The sequence below is a fragment of the Primulina tabacum genome, chromosome 10, assembly GCF_025594145.1.
Source record: "Primulina tabacum isolate GXHZ01 chromosome 10, ASM2559414v2, whole genome shotgun sequence".
NCBI lineage: Eukaryota > Viridiplantae > Streptophyta > Magnoliopsida > Lamiales > Gesneriaceae > Primulina > Primulina tabacum.
In genome coordinates, this window is record NC_134559.1 from 28,863,721 (window position 1) to 28,885,745 (window position 22,025).

Here is a 22,025-nt window from a genome sequence, read left to right on the forward strand (position 1 = left end):
TCGATTTACCGCTTCTGTTAAGCTTTCGTTTCCTCGAGAAATCCGCTTAGGGAGTTCGAAATTCGATTCCGGTTCCATTTTATCGTATCCCAGGCATAATAATAGCTTTACATTCGTTATTTACCCCTGGGATGTCCTCGTGTTTCACCCCTTTTCGTGTTTTTCTATTTTTGATTACTTGTTGACAGACGATTTTCGGCTCAAATCATCTGAATCTCGATCGGGACCAGATAAGACATGTGAAATGAAAGTAGCTCGGGCACTGCCGGATTTGGACAAAATTGTAGCCTAATTTGATTGTAAACGGGCAAACGAACGAGACTCATTACTACGCAATGAGCTGACGAGATTTTAGCCGAATTCTTTCTCTAAGACCCTCTAATTTGCGATTAACCGCTTCTGTTAAGCTTTCGTTTCCTCGAGAAATCCACTCAGGAAGTTCGAAATTCGATTCCTGTTCCATTTTATCGTATCCCAGGCATAATAATAGCTTTACATTCGTTATTTCCTTCTTCTTATTTTTTTTTATTTTTCTGGGAACATTTATCGATTTTTGTTGTCGTGAGTCGGTTCTGTGCGGAAGGGTATGACGGAGATTACTCCGGAGACGGTTAACTCATTTAAAACAATTATTTCGACTGTTTTATCCAAAATTTACGTAAACGGTCGCGACACGAGGTCTTCCCAGGGAGGTCACCCATCCTAGCTCTGCCATCGCGCCAGAACGCTTAACTTCATGGTTATGATTGGGCGAGAGCAATGCCGCCTGTTGTCTATCGCCGCCCGCTCAACATGTACTCGAGAGATATAAGAATAAACATCCCACTCAATGTTGGGTGCGATCATACGAGCACTAATGCACCGGATCCCATCAGAACTCCGAAGTTAAGCGTGCTTGGGCGAGAGCAGTACTAGGACGAGTGACCCCCTGGGAAGTCCTCGTGTTGCACCTCTTTTCGTGTTTTTCTATTTTTGATTACTTGTTGACAGACGATTTTCGGCTCAAATCATCTGAATCTCGATCGGGACCTGATAAAACATGTGAAATGAAAGTAGCTCGGGCACTGCCGGATTTTGACAAAATTGTAGACTAATTTGATTGTAAACGGGCAAACGGACGAGATTTTAGCCTAATTCCTTTTTTAAGACCCTCTAATTTGCGATTTACCGCTTCTTTTAAGCTTTCGTTTCCTTGAGATATCCGCTTAGGAAGTTCGAAATTCGATTCCGGTTCCATTTTATCGTATCCCAGGCATAATAATAGCTTTACATTCGTTATTTCCTTCTTCTTATTTTTTTTTCTATTTTCTGGGAACATTTATCGATTTTTGTTGTCGTGAGCCGGTTCCGTGCGGAAGGGTTTGACGCAGATTACTCCGGAGAGGGTTAACTCATTAAAAACAATTATTTCAACTGTTTTATCCATAATTTACGTAAACGGTCGCGACACGAGGTCTTCCCAGGGAGGTCACCCATCCTAGCTCTTCCATCGCGCCAGAACGATTAACTTCATGGTTATGATTAGGCGAGAGCAGTCCCGCGTGTTGTCTATCGCCGCCCGCTCCACACGTACTCGAGGGATATAAGAATAAGCGTGCTTGGGCGAGAGCAGAACTAGGATGGGTGACCCCCTGTGAAGTCCTCGTGTTGCTCCACTTTTCGTGTTTTTCTATTTTTGATTACTTGTTGACCGACGATTTTCGGCTCAAATCATCTGAATCTCTATCGGGACCAGATAAGACATGTGAAATGAAAGTAGCTCGGGCACTGCCAGATTTGGACAAAATTGTAGGCTAATTTGATTGTTAACGGGCAAACGGACGAGACTCATACTACGCAATGAGGTGACGAGATTTTAGCCGAATTCCTTCTCTAAGACCCTCTAATTTGCGATTTTCCGCTTTTGTTAAGCTTTCGTTTCCTCGAGAAATCCGCTTAGGAAGTTCGAAACTCGATTGCGGTTCCATTTTATAGTATCCCAGGCATAATAATAGCTTTACATTCGTTATTTCCTTCTTATTTTTTTTTCTATTTTCTGGGAACATTTATCGATTTTTGTTGTCGTGAGCCGGTTCTGTGTGGAAGGGTATGACGCATATTACTCCGGAGACGGTTAACTCATTAAAAACAATTATTTCGACTGTTTTATCCATAATTTACGTAAACGGTCGCGACACGAGGTCTTCCCTGGGAGCTCACCCATCCTACCTCTGCCATCGCGCCAGAACGCTTAACTTCATGGTTATGATTGGGCGAGAGCAGTGCCGCCTGTTGTCCATCGCCGCCCGCTCCACGCGTACTCGAGAGATATAAGAATAAACATCCCACTCAATGTTGGGTGCGATCATATCAGCACTAATGCATCGGATTCCATCAGAATTCTGAAGTTAAGCGTGCTTGGGCAAGAGCAGTACTAGGATGGGTGACCCCCTGGGAAGTCCTCGTGTTGCTCCCCTTTTCGTGTTTTTCTATTTTTGATTACTTGTTGACAGACGATTTTCGGCTCAAATCATCTAAATCTCGATCGGGACCAGATAAGACATGTGAAATGAAAGTAGCTCGGGCACTGCCGGATTTGGACAAAATTGTAGGCTAATTTGATTGTTAACGGGCAAACGGACGAGACTCATACTACGCAATGAGCTGACGAGATTTTAGCCGAATTCCTTCTCTAAGAGCCTCTAATTTGCGATTTATCGCTTCTGTTAAGCTTTCGTTTCCTCGAGAAATCCGCTTAGGAAGTTCGAAATTCGATTTCGGTTCCATTTTATCGTATCCCAGGCATAATAATAGCTTTACATTCGTTATTTCATTCTTATTTTTTTTTCTATTTTCTGGGAACATTTATCGATTTTTGTTGTCGTGAGCCGGTTCTGTGCGGAAGGGTATGACGCAGATTACTCCGGAGACGGTTAACTCAACAAAAACAATTATTTCGACTGTTTTATCCATAATTTACGTAAACGGTCGCGACACGAGGTCTTCTCAGGGTGGTCACCCATCCTAGCTCTGCCATCGCGCGAGAACGCTTAACTTCATGGTTATGATTGGGCGAGAGCAGTGCCGCGTGTTGTCCATCGCCGCCCGCTCGACACGTACTCGAGGGATATAAGAATAAACATCCCACTCAATGTCGGGTGCGATTATATCAGCACTAATGCACCGGATTCCATCAGAACTCTAAAGTTAAGCGTGCTTGGGCAAGAGTAGTACTAGGATGGGTGACCCCCTGGGAAGTTCTCGTGTTGCACCCTTTTTCGTGTTTTTCTATTTTTGATTACTTGTTGACAGACGATTTTCGGCTCAAATCATCTGAATCTCGATCGGGACCAGATAAGACATGTGAAATGAAAGTAGCTCGGGCACTGCCGGATTTGGACAAAATTGTAGGCTAATTTGATTGTAAACGGGCAAACGGACGAGACTCATTACTACGCAATGAGCTGACGAGATTTTAGCCGAATTCCTTCTCTAAGACCCTCTAATTTGCGATTTACCGCTTCTGTTAAGCTTTCGTTTCCTCGAGAAATCCGCTTAGGAAGTTCGAAATTCGATTGTGGTTCCATTTTATCGTATCCCAGGCATAATAATAGCTTTACATTCGTTATTTCCTTCTTCTTATTTTTTTTTCTATTTTCTGGGAACATTTATCGATTTTTGTTGTCGTGAGCCGGTTCTGTGCGGAAGGGTATGATGCAGATTAATCCGGAGACGGTTAACTCATTAAAAACAATTATTTCGAATTTTATATCCATTATTTACGTAAACGGTCGCGACACGAGGTCTTCCCAGGGTGGTCGCCCATCCTAGCTCTGCCATCGCGCGAGAACGCTTAACTTCATGGTTATGATTGGGCCAGAGCAGTGCCGCGTGTTGTCCATCGCCGTCCGCTCCACACGTAGTCGAGGGATATAAGAATAAACATCTCACTCAATGTTTGGTGCGATCATACCAGCACTAATGCACCGGATCCCATCAGAACTCTGAAGTTAAGCGTGCTTGGGCGAGAGCAGTACTAGGATGGGTGACCCCCTGGGAAGTCCTCGTGTTGCACCCCTTTTCGTGTTTTTCTATTTCTGATTACTTGTTGACAGACGAGTTTCGGCTCAAATAACCTGAATCTCGATCGGGACCAGATAAGACATGTGAAATGAAAGTAGCTCGGGCACTGCCGGATTTGGACAAAATTGTAGGCTAATTTGATTGTAAACGGACAAACGGACGAGACTCATTACTACGCAATGACGAGATTTTAGCCGAATTCCTTCTCTAAGACCCTCTAATTTGCGATTTACCGCTTCTGTTAAGCTTTCGTTTCCTCGAGAAATCCATTTAAAAAGTTCGAAATTCGATTCCGATTCCATTTTATCGTATCCCAGGCATAATAATAGCTTTACATTTGTTATTTCCTTCTTTTTATTTTTTTTCTATTTTCTGGGAACCATTATCGATTTTTGTTGTCGTGAGCCGGTTCTGTGCGGAAGGGTATGACGCAGATTACCCCAAAGATGGTTAACTCATTAAAAATAATTATTTCGACTGAAATCAACGTAGCTCGGGCACTGTCGGATTTGGACAAAATTGTAGGCTAATTTGATTGTAAACGGGCAAACGAACGAGACCCGTTACTCCGCAATGAGCTGGTGAGATTTTAGCCGAATTCCTTCTTTAAGACCCTCTAATTTGCGATTTTCCGCTTCTGTTAAGCTTCTGTTTCCTCGAGAAATCCATTTAGGAAGTCCGAAATTCGATTCCCGTTCCATTTTATCGTATACCAGGCATAATAATAGCTTTACATTCGCTATTTCCTTCTTCTTATTTTTTTTTATAATTTCTGGGTACATTTAATGATCTGGTGAGATTTTTGCCGAATTCCTTATCTAAGACCCTCTAATTTGCGATTTTCCGCTTCTGTTAAGCTTCCGTTTCCTCGAGAAAAAATGTTTAGGAAGTTCGAAATTCGATTCCAGTTCCATTTTATCGTATCCCAGGCATAATAATAGCTTTACATTCGCTAATTTCTTCTTCTTATTTTTTTTCTATTTTATGGGAACATTTATCGATTTTTGTTGTCGTGAGCCGGTTCTGTGCGGAAGAGTATGACGCAGATTACACCCGAGACGGATAACTAATTAAAAATAATTATTTCGACAGTTTTAGCCATAATTTACGTAAACGATCGCGACACGAGGTCTTCTCAGGAAGGTCACCCATCCTAGCTCTGCCATCGCGCCAGAACGCTTAACTTCATGGTTCTGAATGGGCGAGAGCAGTGCCGCGTGTTGTCCATCGACGCCCGCTCGACACGTACTCGAGGGATATAAGAATAAACATCCCACTCAATGTCGGGTGCGATCATACCAGCACTAATGCACCGGATCCCATCAGAACTCCGAAGTTAAGCATGCTTTGGAGAGAGCAGTACTAGGATGGGTGACCCCCTGGGAAGTTCTCGTGTTGCACCCATTTTCGTGTTTTTCTATTTTCCTTTTCGTGTTGACAGAAGATTTTCGGCTCAAATCATTTGAATCTCGATCGGCACCGAATAAGACATGTGAAATGAAAGTAGCTCGGGCACTGCCGGATTTGGACAAAATTGTAGGCTAATTTGATTGTAAACGGGCAAACGACCGAGACTCTTTATACGCAATAAGCTGACGAGATTTTAGCCGAATTTCTTCTCTAAGACCCTCTAATTTGCGATTTACCGCTTATGTTAAGCTTCTGTTTCCTCGAGAAATCCGCTTAGAAAGTTCTAAATTCGATTCCGGTTCCATTTTATCGTATCCTGGGCATAATAATAGTTTTACATTCGCTATTATTTCTTCTTATTTTTTTTTCTATTTTCTGGGAACATTTATCGATTTTTGTTGTCGTGAGCCGATTCTTTACGGAAGGGTATGACGCAGATTAAGCCGGAGACGGTTAACTCATTAAAAACAATTATTTCGACTGTTTTATCCATAATTTATGTAAATAGTCGCGACACGAGGTCTTCCAAGGGAGGTCACCCATCCTAGCACTGCCATCGCGCCAGAACGCTTAACTTCATGGTTATGATTGGGCGAGAGCAGTGCCGCCTGTTGTCCATCGCCGTCCGCTCCACACGTACTCGAGAGATATAAGAATAAACATCCCACTCAATGTCGGGTGCGATCATACCAGCACTAATGCACCGGATCCCATCAGAACTCTGAAGTTAAGCGTGCTTGGGAGAGAGCAGTACTAGGATGGTGACCCCCTGGGAAGTCCTCGTGTTGCACCCCTTTCCGTGTTTTTCTATTATTGATTACTTGTTGACAGACGATTTTCGGCTTAAATCATCTGAATCTCGATCGGGACCAGATAAGACATGTGAAATGAAAGTAGCTCGGGCACTGCCGGATTTGGACAAAATTGTAGGCTAATTTGATTGTAAACGTGCAAACGGACGAGACTCATTACTACGCAATATCCTGACGAGATATTAGCCAAATTTATTCTCTAAGACCCTCTAATTTGCGATTTACCGCTTCTGTTAAGCTTTCGTTTCCTCGAGAAATCCGCTTAGGAAGTTCGAAATTCGATTCCGGTTCGATTTTATCGTATCCCAAGAATAATAATAGCTTTACATTCGTTATTTCCTTCTTCTTATTTTTTTTCTATTTTCTGGGAACATTTATCGATTTTTGTTGTCGTGAGCCGGTTCTGTGCGGAAGGATATGACGCAGATTACTCCTGAGACGGTTAACTCAACAAAAACAATTATTTCGACTGTTTTATCCATAATTTACGTAAACGGTCGCGACACGAGGTCTTCCCAGGGAGGTCACCCATCCTAGCTCTGCCATCGCGCCAGAACGCTTAACTTCATGGTTATGATTGGGCGAGAGCAGTGCCGCGTGTTGTCCATCGCCGTCCGCTCCACACGTAGTCGAGGGATATAAGAATAAACATCTCACTCAATGTTTGGTGCGATCATACCAGCACTAATGCACCGGATCCCATCAGAACTCCAAATTTAAGCGTGCTTGGGCGAGAGCAGTACTAGGATGGGTGACACCCTGGGAAGTCCTCGTGTTGCACCCCTTTTCTTGTTTTTCTATTTTTGATTACTTGTTGACAGACGATTTTCGGCTCAAATCATCTGAATCTCGAACGGGACCACATAAGACATGTGAAATGAAAGTAGCTCGGGCACTGCCGGATTTGGACAAAATTGTAGGCTAATTTGATTGTAAACGGGCAAACGGACGAGACTCATTGCTACGCAATGAGTTGACGAGATTTTAGCCGAATTACTTCTCTAAGACCCTCTAATTTTCGATTTACCGCTTCTGTTAAGCTTTCGTTTCCTCGGAATATCCGCTTAGGAAGTTCAAAATTCGATTCCGGTTCCATTTTATCGTATCCCAGGCATAATAATAGCTTTACATTCGTTATTTTCTTCTTCTTATTTTTTTTCTATTTCCTGGGAACATTTATCGATTTTTGTTGTCGTGAGCTGGTTCTGTGCGGAAGGGTATGACGCAGATTACTCCGGAGAAGGTTAACTAATTATAAACAATTATTTCGACTGTTTTATCCATAATTTACGTAAATGGTCGCGACACGAGGTCTTTCCAGGGAGGTCACCCATCCTACCTCTGCCATCGCGCCAGAACGCTTAACTTCATGGTTATGATTGGGCAAGAGCAGTGCCGCGTGTTGTCCATCGCCGCCCGCTCCACACGTACTCGAGGGATATAAGAATAAACATCCCACTCAATGTCGGGTGCGATCATACCAGCACTAATGCACCGGATCCCATCAAAACTCCGAAGTTAAGCGTGCTTGGGCGAGAGCAGTATTAGGATGGGTGGGTGATTCCTTGGGAAGTCCTCGTGTTGCACTTTTTTTCGTGTTTTTCTATTTTTGATTACTTGTTGACAGACGATTTTCGGCTCAAATCATCTGAATCTCGATCGGGATCAGATAAGACATGTGAAATAAAAGTAGCTCGGGCACTGCCGGATTTGGACAAAATTGTAGGCTAATTTGATTGTAAACGGGCAAACGGACGAGATTCATTACTACGCAATGAGCTGACGAGATTTTAGCCGAATTCTTTCTCTAAGACCCTCTAATTTGTGATTTAACGCTTCTGTTAAGCTTTCGTTTCCTCGAGAAATCCGCTTAGGAAGTTCGAAATACGATTCCAGTTCTATTTTATCGTATCTCAGGAATAATAATAGCTTTACATTCGTTATTTCCTTCTTCTTATTTTTTTTTCTACTTTCTGGGAACATTTATCGATTTTTGTTGTCGTGAGCCTGTTCTGTGCGGAAGGGTATGACGCAGATTACTCCGGAGACGGTTAACTCAATAAAAACAATTATTTCGACTGTTTTATCCATAATTTACGTAAACGGTCGCGACACGAGGTCTTCCCAAAGAGGTCACCCATCCTAGCTTTGCCATCGCGCCAGAACGCTTAACTTAATGGTTATGATTGGGCGAGAGCAGTGCCGCGTGTTGTCCATCGCCGCCCGCTCCACACGTACTCGAGGGATATAAGAATAAACATCTCACTCAATGTCGGGTGCAATCATACCAGCACTAATGCACCGGATCCCATCAGAACTCCGAATTTAAGCGTTCTTGGGCGAGGGCAGTACTAGGATGGGTGACCCCCTGGGAAGTCCTCGTGTTGCACCCCTTTTCGTGTTTTTCTATTTTTGATTACTTGTTGACAGACGATTTTCGGCTCAAATCATCTGAATCTCGATCGGGACCAGATAAGACATGTGAAATGAAAGTAGCTCTGGCACTGCCGGATATAGACAAAATTGTAGGCTAATTTGATTGTAAACGGGCAAACGGACGAGAATCATTGCTACGCAATGAGCTGACGAGATTTTAGCCGAATTCCTTCTCTAAGACCCTCTAATTTCCGATTTACCGCTTCTGTTAAGCTTTCGTTTCCTCGAGAAATCCGCTTAAGAAGTTCGAAATTCGATTCCGGTTCCATTTTATCGTATCCCAGGCATAATAATAACTTTACATTCGTTATTTCCTTCTTCTGATTTTTTTTTCTATTTTCTGGGAACATTTATCGATTTTTGTTGTCGTGAGCAGGTTCTGTGCGGAAGGGTATGACGCAGATTACCCCGGAGACGGTTAACTCATTAAAAACAATTATTTCGACTTTTTTATCCATAATTTACGTAAATGGTCGCGACACGAGGTCTTCCCAGGGTGGTCACCCATCCTAGCTCTGCCATCGCGCGAGAACGCTTAACTTCATGGTTATGATTGGGCGAGAGCAGTGCCGCGTGTTGTCCATCGCCGCCCGCTCCACACGTACTCGAGGGATATAAGAATAAACATCCCACTCAATGTCCGGTGCGATCATACCAGCACTAATGCACCGGATCCCATCAGAACTCCGATGTTAAACGTGATTGGGCGAGAGCAGTACTAGGATAGATGACCCCCTGGGAAGTCCTCGTGTTGCACCCCTTTTCGTGTTTTTCTATTTTTGATTACTTGTTGACAGACGATTTTCGGCTCAAATCATCTGAATCTCGATCGGGACCAGATAAGAAATGTGAAATGAAAGTAGCTCGGGCACTGCCGGATTTGGACAAAATTGTAGGCTAATTTGATTGTAAACGGGCAAACGGACGAGACTCATTACTACGCAATGAGCTGACGAGATTTTAGCCGAATTCCTTCTCTAAGACCCTCTAATTTGCGATTTACCGCTTCTGTTAAGCTTCCGTTTCCTCGAGAAATCCGCTTAGGATGTTCTAAATTCGATTCCGGTTCAATTTTATCGTATTCCAGGCATAATAATAGATTTACATTTGTTATTTCCTTCTTTTTATTTTTTTTCTATTTTCTGGGAACCATTATCGATTTTTGTTGTCGTGAGCCGGTTCTGTGCGGAAGGGTATGACGCAGATTACCCCAAAGATGGTTAACTCATTAAAAACAATTATTTCGACTGAAATCAACGTAGCTCGGGCACTGCCAGATTTGGACAAAATTGTAGGCTAATTTGATTGTAAACGGGCAAACGAACGAGACCCGTTACTCCGCAATGAGCTGGTGAGATTTTAGCCGAATTCCTTCTTTAAGACCCTCTAATTTGCGATTTTTCGCTTCTGTTAAGCTTCTGTTTCCTCGAGAAATCCATTTAGGAAGTCCGAAATTTGATTCCCGTTCCATTTTATCGTATACCAGGCATAATAATAGCTTTACATTCGCTATTTCCTTCTTCTTATTTTTTTTATAATTTCTGGGTACATTTAATGATCTGGTGAGATTTTAGCCGAATTCCTTATCTAAGACCCTCTTATTTGCGATTTTCCGCTTCTGTTAAGCTTCCGTTTCCTCGAGAAAAAATGTTTAGGAAGTTCGAAATTCGATTCCAGTTCCATTTTATCGTATCCCAGGCATAATAATAGCTTTACATTCGCTATTTTCTTCTTCTTATTTTTTTTTCTATTTTCTGGGAACATTTATCGATTTTTGTTGTCGTGAGCCGGTTCTGTGCGGAAGAGTATGACGCAGATTACTCCCGAGACGGATAACTAATTAAAAATAATTATTTCGACAGTTTTAGCCATAATTTACGTAAACGATCGCGACACGAGGTCTTCTCAGGAAGGTCACCCATCCTAGCTCTGCCATCGCGCCAGAACGCTTAACTTCATGGTTCTGAATGGGCGAGAGCAGTGCCGCGTGTTGTCCATCGCCGCCCGCTCGACACGTACTCGAGGGATATAAGAATAAACATCCCACTCAATGTCGGGTGCGATCATACCAGCACTAATGCACCGGATCCCATCAGAACTCCGAAGTTAAGCATGCTTGGGAGAGAGAAGTACTAGGATAGGTGACCCCCTGGGAAGTTCTCGTGTTGCACCCAATTTCGTGTTTTTCTATTTTTTATTACTTGTTGACAGACGATTTTCGGCTCAAATCATCTGAATCTGGATCGTGACCAGATAAGACATGAGAAATCAAAGTAGCTCGGGCACTGCCGGATTTGGACAAAATTGTAGGCTAATTTGATTGTAAACGGGCAAACGACCGAGACTCTTTATACGCAATAAACCGACGAGATTTTAGCCGAATTCCTTATCTAAGACCCTCTAATTTGCGATTTACCGCTTCTGTTAAGCTTCCGTTTCCTCGAGAAATCCGCTTAGGAAGTTCTAAATTCGATTCCGGTTCCATTTTATCGTATCCTGGGCATAATAATTGTTTTACATTCGCTATTATTTCTTTTTATTTTTTTTCTATTTTCTGGGAACATTTATCGATTTTTGTTGTCGTGAACCGATTCTTTACGGAAGGGTATGACGTAGATTACGCCGGAGATGGTTAACTCATTAAAAACAATTATTTCGACTGTTTTATCCATAATTTATGTAAATAGTCGCGACACGAGGTCTTCCCAGGGAGGTCACCCATCCTAGCACTGCCATCGCGCCATAACGCTTAACTTCATGGTTATGATTGGGCGAGAGCAGTGCCGCCAGTTGTCCATCGCCGCCCGCTCCACACGTACTCGAGAGATATAAGAATAAACATCCCACTCAATGTCGAGTGAGATCATACCAGCACTAATGCACCGGATCACATCAGAACTGCGAAGCTAAGCGTGCTTGGGAGAGAGCAGTACTAGGATGGGTGACCCCCTGGGAAGTCCTCGTGGTACCCATTTTCGTGTTTTTCTATTTTTGATTACTTGTTGACAGACAATTTTCGGCTCAAATCATCTGAATCTCGATCGGGAACAAATAAGACATGTGAAATCAACGTTGCTCGGGCACTGCCGGATTTGGACAAAATTGTAGGTTAATTTTATTGTAACAGGGCAAACAAACGAGACTCATTACTCCGCAATGAGCTGACGAGATTTTAGCCGAATTCCTTCTCTAAGACCCTCTAATTTACGATTTTCCGTTTCTGTTAAGCTTCCATTTCCTCGAGAAATCCGCTTAGCAAGTTCGAAATTCGATTCTGGTTCCATTTTATCGTATCCTAGGCATAATAATAGCTTTACATTCGCTATTTTCTTCTTCTTATTTTTTTTCTATTTTCTGGGAACATTTAGCGATTTTTGTTGTCGTGAGCCGGTTCTGTGCAGAAGGGTATAACGCAGATTACTCTGGAGACGGTTAACTCATTAAAAACAATTATTTCTACTTTTTTTGCCATAATTTACGCAAATAGTCGCGACACGAGGACTTCCCAGGGAGGTCACCCATCCTTGCTCTGCCATCGCGCCCGAACGCTTAACGTCATGGTTATGATTGGGCGAGAGCAGTGCCGCGTGTTGTCTATCGCCGCCCGCTCCACACGTACTCGAGGGATATAAAATTAAACATCCCACTCAATGTTGGGTGCGATCATACTAGCACTAATGCACCGGATCCCATCAAAACTCCGAAGTTAAGCATGCTTGGGCGAGAGCAGTACTAGGATGGATGGGTGACCCCCTGGGAAGTCCTCGTGTTGCACCCCTTTTCATGTTTTTCTATTTTTGATTACTTGTTGACAGACGATTTTGGCTCAAATCATCTGAATCTCGATCGGGACCAGATAAACATGTGAAATGAAAGTAGCTCGAGCACTGCCGGATTTGGACAAATTTGTAGGCTAATTTGATTGTAAACGGGCAAACGGACGAGACTCATTACTACGCAATGAGCTGACGAGATTTTAGCCGAATTTCTTCTCTAAGACCCTCTAATTTACGATTTAGCGCTTCTGTTAAGCTTTCGTTTCCTCGAGAAATCCGCTTAGGAAGTTCGAAATTCGATTCCGGTTCCATTTTATCGTATCCTAGGCATAATAATAGCTTTACATTCGTTATTTCCTTCTTCTTATTTTTTTTTCTATTTTCTGGAAACATTTATCGATTTTTGTTGTCGTGAGCCGGTTATGTGCGGAAGGGTATGACGAAGATTAGTTTGGTGACGGTTAACTCATTAAAAACAATTATTTCGACTGTTTTATCCAGAATTTACGTAAACGGTCGCGACACGAGTTCTTCCCAGGGAGATCACCCATCCTAGCTCTGCCATCGCGCCAGAACGCTTAACTTCATGGTTATGATTGGGCGAGAGCAGTGCCGCCTGTTGTCCATCGGCGCCCGCTCCACACGTACTCGAGAGATATAAGAATAAACATCCCACTCAATGTCGGGTGCGATCATACCAGCAGTAATGCACCGGATCCCATCAGAACTCCGAAGTTAAGCGTGCTTGGGCGAGAGCAGTACTAGGATGGGTGACCCTCTACCCTCTGGGAAGTCCTCGTGTTGCACCCTTATTCGTGTTTTTCTATTTTTGATTACTTGTTGACAGACGATTTTCGGGTCAAATAATCTGAATCTCGATCAGGACCTGACAAGACAAGTGAAATGAAAGTAGCTCGGGCACTGCAGGATTTGGACAAAATTGTAGGCTAATTTGATTGTAAACGGGCAAACGGATGAGACTCATTACTACGCAATGAGCTGACGAGATTTTAGCCGAATTCCTTCTCTAAGACCCTCTAATTTGCGATTTACCGCTTCTGTTAAGCTTTCGTTTCCTCGAGAAATCCGTTTAGGAAGTTCGAAATTCGATTCCGGTTCCATTTTATCGTATCCCAGGCATAATAATAGCTTTACATTCGTTATTTCCTTCTTCTTATTTTTTTTTTATTTTCTGGGAACATTTATCGATTTTTGTTGTCGTGAGCCGGTTCTGTGCGGAAGGGTATGACGCAGATTACTCCGGAGACGGTTAACTCATTAAAAACAATTATTTCGACTGTTTTAACCATAATTTACGTAAACGGGTCGCGACACGAGGTCTTCCCAGGGAGGTCACCCATCCTAGCTCTGCCATCGCGCTAGAACGCTTAACTTCATGGTTATGATTGGGCGAGAGCAGTGCCGCGTGTTGTCCATCGCCGCCCGCTCCACACGTACTCGAGGGATATAAGAATAAACATCCCACTCAATGTCGCGTGCGATCATTCCACCACTAATGCATCGGATCCCATCAGAACTCCGAAGTTAAGAGCGTGCTTGGGTGAGAGCAGTTTTAGGATGGGTGACCCCCTGGGAAGTCCTCGTGTTGCACCTTTTTTTGTGTTTTTCTATTTTGATTACTTGTTGACAGACGATTTTCGACTCAAATCATCTGAATCTCGATCGGGACCAGAAAAGACAAGTGAAATGAAAGTTGATCGGGCACTGCCGGATTTGGACAAAATTGTAGGCTAATTTGATTGTAAACGGATGAGACTCATTGCTACGCAATGAGCTGACGAGATTTTAGCCGAATTCCTTCTCTAAGACCCTCTAACTTGCGATTTACCGCTTCTGTTAAGCTTTCGTTTCCTCGAGAAATCCGCTTAGGAAGTTTGAAATTCGATTCCGGTTCTATTTTATCGTATCCCATGCATAATAATAGCTTTACATTCGTTATTTCCTTCTTCTTATTTTTTTTCTATTTTCTGGGAACATTTATCGATTTTTGTTGTCGTGAGCCGGTTCTGTGCGGAAGGGTATGACGCAGATTACTCCGGAGACGGTTAACTCATTAAAAACAATTATTTCGACTGTTTTATCCATAATTTACGTAAACGGTCGCGACACGAGGTCTTCCCAGGGAGGTCACCCATCCTAGCTCTGCCATCGCGCCAGAACGCTTAACTTCATGGTTATGATTGGGCGAGAGCAGTGCCGGGTGTTGTCCATCGCCGCCCGCTCCACACGTACTCGAGGGATATAAGAATAAACATCCCACTCAATGTCTGAGGCGATCATAGCAGCACTAATGCATCGGATCCCATCAGAACTCTAAAGTTAAGCGTGCTTGGGCGAGAGCACTACTAGGATGGGTGACCCCCTGGGAAGTCCTCGTGTTGCACCCCTTTTCGTGTTTTTCTATTTTTGATTATTTGTTGACAGACGATTTTCGACTCAAATCTACTGAATCTCGATCGGGACCAGATAAACATGTGAAATGAAAGTAGCTCGGGCACTGCCGGATTTTGACAAAATTGTAGTCTAATTTTATTGTAAACGGACAAACGGACGAGACTCATTACTACGCAATGAGCTGACGAGATTTTAGCCGAATTTCTTCTCTAATACCCTATAATTTGCGATTTACCGCATCTGTTAAGCTTTTGTTTCCTCGAGAAATCAGCTTAGGAAGTTCGAAATTCGATTCCGATTCAATTTTATCGTATCACAGGCATAATAATAGCTTTACATTCGTTATTTCCTTCTTCTTATTTTTTTTTCTATTTTCTGGGAACATTTATCGATTTTTGTTGTCGTGAGCCGGTTCTGTGCGGAAGGGTATGAGGCAGGTTACTCCGGAGACGATTAAGTCATTAAAAACAATTCTTTCGACTGTTTTATCCATAATTTACGTAAACGGTCGCACACGAGGTCTTCCCAGGGAGGTCACCCATCCTAGCTCTGCCATCGCTCCAGAACGCTTAACTTCATGGTTATGATTGAGCGAGAGCAGTGCCGCGTGTTGTCCATCGCCGCCCGCTCTACACGTACTCGAGGGAAATAAGAATAAACATCCCATTCAATGTTTGGTGCGATCATACCAGCACTAATGCACCGGATCCCATCAGAACTCCGAAGTTAAGCGTGCTTGGGCGAGAGCAGTACTAGGATGGGTGACCCCTTGGCAAGTCCTCGTGTTGCACCCCTTTTCGTGTTTTTCTATTTTCCTTTTCGTGTTTTTCTATTTTCCTTTTCGTGTTGACAGAAGATTTTCGGCTCAAATCATTTGAATCTCGATCGGCACCGAATAAGACATGTGAAATGAAAGTAGCTCGGGCACTGCCGGATTTGGACAAAATTTTAGGCTAATTTTATTGTAAACGGGCAAACGGACGAGACTCATTGCTACGCAATGAGCTGACGAAATTTTAGCCGAATTCTTTCTCTAAGACCCTCTAATATGCGATTTACCGCTTCTGTTAAGCTTTCGTTTCCTCGAGAAATCCGCTTAGGAAGTTCGAAATTCGATTCCGGTTCCATTTTATCGTATCCCAGGCATAATAATAGCTTTACATTCGTTATTTCCTTCTTCTTATTTTTTTTCTATTTTCTGGAAACATTTATCGATTTTTGTTGTCGTGAGCCGGTTATGTTCGGAAGGGTATGACACAGATTAGTTCGGAGACGGTTAACTCATTAAAAACAATTATTTCGACTGTTTTATCCATAATTTACGTAAACGGTCGCGACACGAGTTCTTCCCAGGGAGATCACCCATCCTAGCTCTGCCATCGCGCCAAAACGCTTAACTTCATGGTTATGATTGGGCGAGAGCAGTGCCGCCTGTTGTCCATCGCCGCCCGCTCCACACGTACTCGAGATATATAAGAATAAACATCCCACTCAATGTCGGGTGCGATCATACCAGCACTAATGCGCCGGATCCCTTCAGAACTCCGAAGTTAAGCGTGTTTGGGCGAGAGCAGTACTAGGATGGGTGACCCCCTGTGAAGTCCTCGTGTTGCACCCTTATTCTTGTTTTTCTATTTTTTATTACTTGTTGACAGACGATTTTCGGCTCAAATCATCTGAATCTCGATCGGGACCAGACAAGACAAGTGAAATGAAAGTAGCTCGAGCACTGCCGGATTTGGACAAAATTGTAGGCTAATTTGATTGTAAACGGGCAAACGGACGAGACTCATTACTACGCAATGAGCTGACGAGATTTTAGCCGAATTTCTTCTCTAAGACCCTCTAATTTGCGATTTACCGCTTCTGTTAAGCTTTTGTTTCCTCGAGAAATCCGCTTAGGAAGTTCGAAATTCGATTCCCGTTCCATTTTATCGTATCCCAGGCATAATAATAGCTTTACATTCGTTATTTCCTTCTTCTTATTTTTTTCTATTTTTTGGAAAAATTTATCGATTTTTGTTGTCGTGAGCCGGTTCTGTGCGGAAGGGTATGACGCAGATTACTCCGGAGACGGTTAATTCATTAAAAACAATTATTTCGACTGTTTTAACCATAATTTACGTAAACGGTCGCGACACGAGGTCTTTCCAGGGAGGTCACCCATCCTAGCTCTACCATCGCGCCAGAACGCTTAACTTCATGGTTAAAATTGGGCGAGAGCAGTGCCGCGTGTTGTCCATCGCCGCCCGCTCCACACGTACTCGAGGGAGCGATCATACCAGCACTAATGCACCGGATCCCATCAGAACTCGAAGTTAAGCGTGCTTGGGCGAGAGCAGTTTTAGGATGGGTGACCTCCTGGGAAGTCCTCGTGTTGCACCCCTTTTCGTGTTTTTCTATTTTTGATTACTTGTTGACAGACGATTTTCGGCTCAAATCATCTGAATCTCGATCGGGACCATATAAAACATGTGAAATGAAAGTAGCTCGGGCACTGCCGGATTTGGACAAAATTGTAGGCTAATTTGATTGTAAACGGGCAAACAGACGAGACTCATTGCTACGCAATGAGCTGACGAGATTTTAGCCGAATTCCTTCTCTAAGACCCTCTAACTTGCGATTTACCGCTTCTGTTAAGCTTTCGTTTCCTCGAGAAATCCGCTTAGGAAGTTTGAAATTCGATTCCGGTTCCATTTTATCGTATCCCAGGCAGAATAACAGCTTTACATTCGTTATTTTCTTCTTCTTATTTTTTTTCTATTTTCTGGGAACATTTATCGATTTTTGTTGGCGTGAGCCGGTTCTGTGCGGAAGGGTATGACGCAGATTACTCCGGAGACGGTTAACTCATTAAAAACAATTATTTCGACTGTTTTATCCATAATTTACGTAAACGGTCGCGACACGAGGTCTTCCCAGGGAGGTCACCCATCCTAGCTCTGCCATCGCGCCAGAACGCTTAACTTCATGGTTATGATTGGGCGAGAGCAGTGCCGCGTGTTGTCCATCGCCGCACGCTCCACACGTACTCGAGGGATATAAGAATAAACATCCCACTCAATGTCTCGGGCGATCATAGCAGCACTAATGCACCGGATCCCTTCAGAACTCCGAAGTTAAGCGTGCTTGGGCGAGAGCAGTACTAGGATGGGTGACCCCCTGGGAAGTCCTCGTGTTGCACCCCTTTTCGTGTTTTTCTATTTTTGATTATTTGTTGACAGACGATTTTCGGCTCAAATCTACTGAATCTCGATCAAGACCAGATAAACATGTGAAATGAAAGTAGCTCGGGCACTGCCGGATTTGGACAAAATTGTAGTCTAATTTTATTGTAAACGGGCAAACGACGAGACTCATTACTACGCAATGAGCTGACGAGATTTTAGCCGAATTTCTTCTCTAATACCCTCTAATTTACGATTTACCGCATCTGTTAAGCTTTCGTTTCCTCGAGAAATCCGCTTAGGAAGTTCGAAATTCGATTCCGGTTCAATTTTATCGTATCACAGGCATAATAATAGCTTTACATTCGTTATTTCCTTCTTCTTATTTCTTTTTCTATTTTCTGGGAACATTTATCGATTTTTGTTGTCGTGAGCCGGTTCTGTGCGGAAGGGTATGACGCAGGTTACTCCGGAGACGGTTAACTCATTAAAAACAATTCTTTTGATTGTTTTATCCATAATTTACGTAAACGGTCGCGACACGAGGTCTTCCCAGGAAGGTCACCCATCCTAGCTCTGCCATCGCTCTAGAACGCTTAACTTCATGGTTATGATTGGGCGAGAGCAGTGCCGCCTGTTGTCCATCGCCGTCCGCTCCACACGTACTCGAGAGATATAAGAATAAACATCCCACTCAATGTCGGGTGCGATCATACGAGCACTAATGCACCGGATCCCTTCAGAACTCCGAAGTTAAGCGTGCTTGGGCTGAGAGCAGTACTAGGATGGGTGACCCCACCCCCTGGGAAGTCCTTGTGTTGCACCCTTTTTCGTGTTTTTCTATTTTTGATTATTGTTGACAGAAGATTTTCGGCTCAAATCATATGAATCTCGATCGGAACCAGATAAGACATGTGAAATGAAAGTAGCTCGGGAACTGCGGATTTGGACAAAATTGTAGTCTAATTTGATTGTAAACGGGCAAACGGAGGAGACTCATTACTACGCAATGAGCTGACGAGGTTTTAGCCGAATTCCTTCTCTAAGACCCTCTAATTTGCGATTTAACGCTTCTGTTAAGCTTTCGTTTCCTCGAGAAACCCGCTTAGGAAGTTCGAAATTCGATTCCGGTTCCATTTTATCGTATACCAGCACTAATGCACTTGATCCCAACAGAACTCCGAAGTTAAGCGTGCTTGGGCGAGAGCAATACTTGGATGGGTGACCCCCTGGGAAGTCCTCGTGTTGCACCCCTTTTCGTGTTTTTCTATTTTTGATTACTTGTTGACAGACGATTTTCGGCTCAAATCATCTGAATCTCGATCAGCACCGGATAAGACATGTGAAATGAAAGTAGCTCGGGCAGTGCCGGATTTGGACAAAATTTTAGGCTAATTTTATTGTAAACGGGCAAACGGACGAGACTCATTGCTACGCAAAGAGCTGACGAGATTTTAGCCGAATTCTTTCTCTAAGACCCTCTAATATGCGATTTACCGCTTCTGTTAAGCTTTCGTTTCCTCGAGAAATCCGCTTAGGAAGTTCGAAATTCGATTCCGGTTCCATTTTATCGTATCCCGGGCATAATAATAGCTTTACATTCGTTATTTTCTTCTTCTTATTTTTTTTTCTATTTTCTGGGAACATTTATCGATTTTTGTTGTCATGAGCCGGTTCTGTGCAGAAGGGTATGACGCAGATTACTCCGGAGACGGTTAACTCATTAAAAACAATTATTTCGACTGTTTTATGATTGGTTATGATTGGGCGAGAGCAGTGCCGCCTGTTGTCCATCGCCGTCCGCTCCACACGTACTCGAGAGATATAAGAATAAACATCCCACTCAATGTCGGGTGCGATCATACGAGCACTAATGCACCGGATCCCTTCAGAACTCCGAAGTTAAGCGTGCTTGGGCGAGAGCAGTACTAGGATGGGTGACCCCACCCCCTGGGAAGTCCTCGTGTTGCACCCTTTTTCCGTGTTTTCTATTTTTGATTACTTGTTGACAGAAGATTTTCGGCTCAAATCATATGAATCTCGATCGGAACCAGATAAGACATGTGAAATGAAAGTAGCTCGGGCACTGCCGGATTTGGACAAAATTGTAGTCTAATTTGATTGTAAACGGGCAAACGGAGGAGACTCATTACTACGCAATGAGCTGACGAGATTTTAGCCGAATTCCTTCTCTAAGACCCTCTAATTTGCGATTTAACGCTTCTGTTAAGCTTTCGTTTCCTCGAGAAATCCGCTTAGGAAGTTCGAAATTCGATTCCGGTTCCATTTTATCGTATCCCAGGCATAATAATAGCTTTACATTCGTTATTTCCTTCTTCGGATTTTTTTTTTCTATTTTCTGGGAACATTTATCGATTTTTGTTGTCGTGAGCAGGTTCTGTGCGGAAGGGTATGACGCAGATTACTCCGGAGACGGTTAACTCATTAAAAACAATTATTTCGACTTTTTTATCCATAATTTACGTAAACGGTCGCGACACGAGGTCTTCCTAGGGTGGTCACCCATCCTAGCTCTGCCATCGCGCGAGAACGCTTAACTTCATGGTTATGATTGGGCGAGAGCAGTGCCACGTGTTTTCCATCGCCGCCCGCTCCACACGTACTCGAGGGATATAAGAATAAACATCCCACTCAATGTCGGTGTGCGATCATACCAGCACTAATGCACCGGATCCCAATCAGAACTCAGAAGTTAAACGTGCTTGGGCGGAGAGCAGTACTAGGATAGATGACTCCCTGGGAAGTCCTCGTGTTGCAACCCCTTTTCGTGTTTTTCTATTTTTTGATTACTTGTTGACAGACGATTTTCGGCTCAAATCATCTGAATTTCGATCAAGACCAGATAAGACATGTGAAATGAAAATAGCTCGGGGCACTGCCGGATTTGGACAAAATTGTAGGCTAATTGATTGTAAACGGGCAAACGGACGAGACTCATTACTACGTAATGAGCTGACGAGATTTTAGCCGAATTCCTTCTCTAAGACCCTCTAATTTGCGATTTACCGCTTCTGTTAGCTTTCGTTTCCTCGAGAAATCCATTTAAAAAGTTCGAAATTCGATTCCGGTTCCATTTTATCGTATCTCAGGCATAATAATAGCTTTACATTTGTTATTTCCTTCTTTTTATTTTTTTCTATTTTCTGGGAAAAATTATCGATTTTTGTTGTCGTGAGCCGGTTCTGTGCTGAAGGGTATGACGCAGAATACCCCAAAGACGGTTAACTCCTAAAAACAATTATTTCGACTGAAATCAACGTAGCTCGGGCACTGCCGGTTGGACAAAATTGTAGGCTAATTTGATTGTAACGGGCAAACGAACGAGACCTATTACACTGCAATGAGGTGGTGAGATGATTTTATGCTAAAATTCCTTCTTTAAGACCCTCTAATTTGCGATTTTCCGTTCTGTTAAGCTTCTGTTTCCTCGAGAAATCCATTAGGAAGTCCGAAATCGATTCCGTTCCATTTTATCGTATCCAAGGCATAATAATAGCTTTACATTCGCTATTTCCTTCTTTATTTTTTTCTAATTTCTGGGTACATAATGATCTGGTGAGATTTTAGCCGAATTTTATCTAAGACCCTTAATTGCGATTTTCCGCTTCTGTTAAGCTTCCGTTCTCGAGAAAATATGTTTAGGAAGTTCGAAATTCGATCAGTTCCATTTATCGTATCCCAGGAATATAATAGCTTTAATTCGGTATTTTCTTCTCTTATTTTTTTTTCTATTTTCTGGGAACATTTATCGATTTTTGTTGTCGTGAGCCGGTTCTGTGCGGAAGGGTATGACGCAGATTATCCCAAGGCGGATAACTAATTAAAAACAATTATTTCTACAGTTTTAGCCATAATTTAGTAAACGATCGCGACACGAGGTCTTCTCAGGAAGGTCCCATCCTAGCTGCCATCACGCCAGAACGCT

The 22,025-nt window shown here is 43.1% G+C and overlaps 17 non-coding genes and 7 pseudogenes across 17 annotated transcripts; all 24 read left to right on the plus strand.

Annotated features, from left to right (window-relative positions):
• The first annotated feature begins 834 nt into the window (after positions 1-834).
• LOC142516526 (5S ribosomal RNA) lies at positions 835-953 on the plus strand. The gene has a single exon (XR_012812316.1). It is a non-coding gene; the product is annotated as a 5S ribosomal RNA (ribosomal RNA).
• Positions 954-2,336: 1,383 nt separating this feature from the next.
• LOC142508460 (5S ribosomal RNA) lies at positions 2,337-2,455 on the plus strand. The gene has a single exon (XR_012806671.1). It is a non-coding gene; the product is annotated as a 5S ribosomal RNA (ribosomal RNA).
• A 680-nt stretch (positions 2,456-3,135) lies between these two features.
• On the plus strand, positions 3,136-3,254 carry LOC142516259 (5S ribosomal RNA). The gene has a single exon (XR_012812062.1). It is a non-coding gene; the product is annotated as a 5S ribosomal RNA (ribosomal RNA).
• Positions 3,255-3,938: 684 nt separating this feature from the next.
• On the plus strand, positions 3,939-4,057 carry LOC142510815 (5S ribosomal RNA). Its single transcript, XR_012808682.1, has one exon. It is a non-coding gene; the product is annotated as a 5S ribosomal RNA (ribosomal RNA).
• Positions 4,058-5,347: 1,290 nt separating this feature from the next.
• On the plus strand, positions 5,348-5,466 carry LOC142516803 (5S ribosomal RNA). Its single transcript, XR_012812578.1, has one exon. It is a non-coding gene; the product is annotated as a 5S ribosomal RNA (ribosomal RNA).
• A 682-nt stretch (positions 5,467-6,148) lies between these two features.
• Positions 6,149-6,266, plus strand: LOC142516789 (5S ribosomal RNA). Its single transcript, XR_012812564.1, has one exon. It is a non-coding gene; the product is annotated as a 5S ribosomal RNA (ribosomal RNA).
• A 683-nt stretch (positions 6,267-6,949) lies between these two features.
• Positions 6,950-7,068, plus strand: LOC142517590 (5S ribosomal RNA). Its single transcript, XR_012813329.1, has one exon. It is a non-coding gene; the product is annotated as a 5S ribosomal RNA (ribosomal RNA).
• Positions 7,069-7,751: 683 nt separating this feature from the next.
• LOC142510553 (5S ribosomal RNA) lies at positions 7,752-7,874 on the plus strand (annotated as a pseudogene).
• Positions 7,875-8,558: 684 nt separating this feature from the next.
• LOC142513811 (5S ribosomal RNA) lies at positions 8,559-8,677 on the plus strand. The gene has a single exon (XR_012809738.1). It is a non-coding gene; the product is annotated as a 5S ribosomal RNA (ribosomal RNA).
• Positions 8,678-9,361: 684 nt separating this feature from the next.
• LOC142508351 (5S ribosomal RNA) lies at positions 9,362-9,480 on the plus strand. Its single transcript, XR_012806569.1, has one exon. It is a non-coding gene; the product is annotated as a 5S ribosomal RNA (ribosomal RNA).
• Positions 9,481-10,775: 1,295 nt separating this feature from the next.
• Positions 10,776-10,894, plus strand: LOC142515797 (5S ribosomal RNA). Its single transcript, XR_012811623.1, has one exon. It is a non-coding gene; the product is annotated as a 5S ribosomal RNA (ribosomal RNA).
• Positions 10,895-11,575: 681 nt separating this feature from the next.
• Positions 11,576-11,694, plus strand: LOC142511952 (5S ribosomal RNA; annotated as a pseudogene).
• Positions 11,695-12,375: 681 nt separating this feature from the next.
• On the plus strand, positions 12,376-12,498 carry LOC142508180 (5S ribosomal RNA). Its single transcript, XR_012806407.1, has one exon. It is a non-coding gene; the product is annotated as a 5S ribosomal RNA (ribosomal RNA).
• Positions 12,499-13,180: 682 nt separating this feature from the next.
• Positions 13,181-13,306, plus strand: LOC142517575 (5S ribosomal RNA; annotated as a pseudogene).
• A 684-nt stretch (positions 13,307-13,990) lies between these two features.
• On the plus strand, positions 13,991-14,111 carry LOC142512096 (5S ribosomal RNA; annotated as a pseudogene).
• A 674-nt stretch (positions 14,112-14,785) lies between these two features.
• LOC142510519 (5S ribosomal RNA) lies at positions 14,786-14,904 on the plus strand. Its single transcript, XR_012808626.1, has one exon. It is a non-coding gene; the product is annotated as a 5S ribosomal RNA (ribosomal RNA).
• Positions 14,905-15,586: 682 nt separating this feature from the next.
• On the plus strand, positions 15,587-15,705 carry LOC142514006 (5S ribosomal RNA). Its single transcript, XR_012809922.1, has one exon. It is a non-coding gene; the product is annotated as a 5S ribosomal RNA (ribosomal RNA).
• Positions 15,706-16,410: 705 nt separating this feature from the next.
• Positions 16,411-16,529, plus strand: LOC142514241 (5S ribosomal RNA). The gene has a single exon (XR_012810144.1). It is a non-coding gene; the product is annotated as a 5S ribosomal RNA (ribosomal RNA).
• A 650-nt stretch (positions 16,530-17,179) lies between these two features.
• On the plus strand, positions 17,180-17,297 carry LOC142507636 (5S ribosomal RNA). The gene has a single exon (XR_012805888.1). It is a non-coding gene; the product is annotated as a 5S ribosomal RNA (ribosomal RNA).
• A 683-nt stretch (positions 17,298-17,980) lies between these two features.
• LOC142506342 (5S ribosomal RNA) lies at positions 17,981-18,099 on the plus strand. Its single transcript, XR_012804636.1, has one exon. It is a non-coding gene; the product is annotated as a 5S ribosomal RNA (ribosomal RNA).
• Positions 18,100-18,781: 682 nt separating this feature from the next.
• On the plus strand, positions 18,782-18,906 carry LOC142510903 (5S ribosomal RNA; annotated as a pseudogene).
• A 310-nt stretch (positions 18,907-19,216) lies between these two features.
• Positions 19,217-19,330, plus strand: LOC142512504 (5S ribosomal RNA; annotated as a pseudogene).
• A 600-nt stretch (positions 19,331-19,930) lies between these two features.
• Positions 19,931-20,054, plus strand: LOC142507118 (5S ribosomal RNA). The gene has a single exon (XR_012805382.1). It is a non-coding gene; the product is annotated as a 5S ribosomal RNA (ribosomal RNA).
• Positions 20,055-20,740: 686 nt separating this feature from the next.
• LOC142510854 (5S ribosomal RNA) lies at positions 20,741-20,861 on the plus strand (annotated as a pseudogene).
• Positions 20,862-22,025: the final 1,164 nt, after the last annotated feature.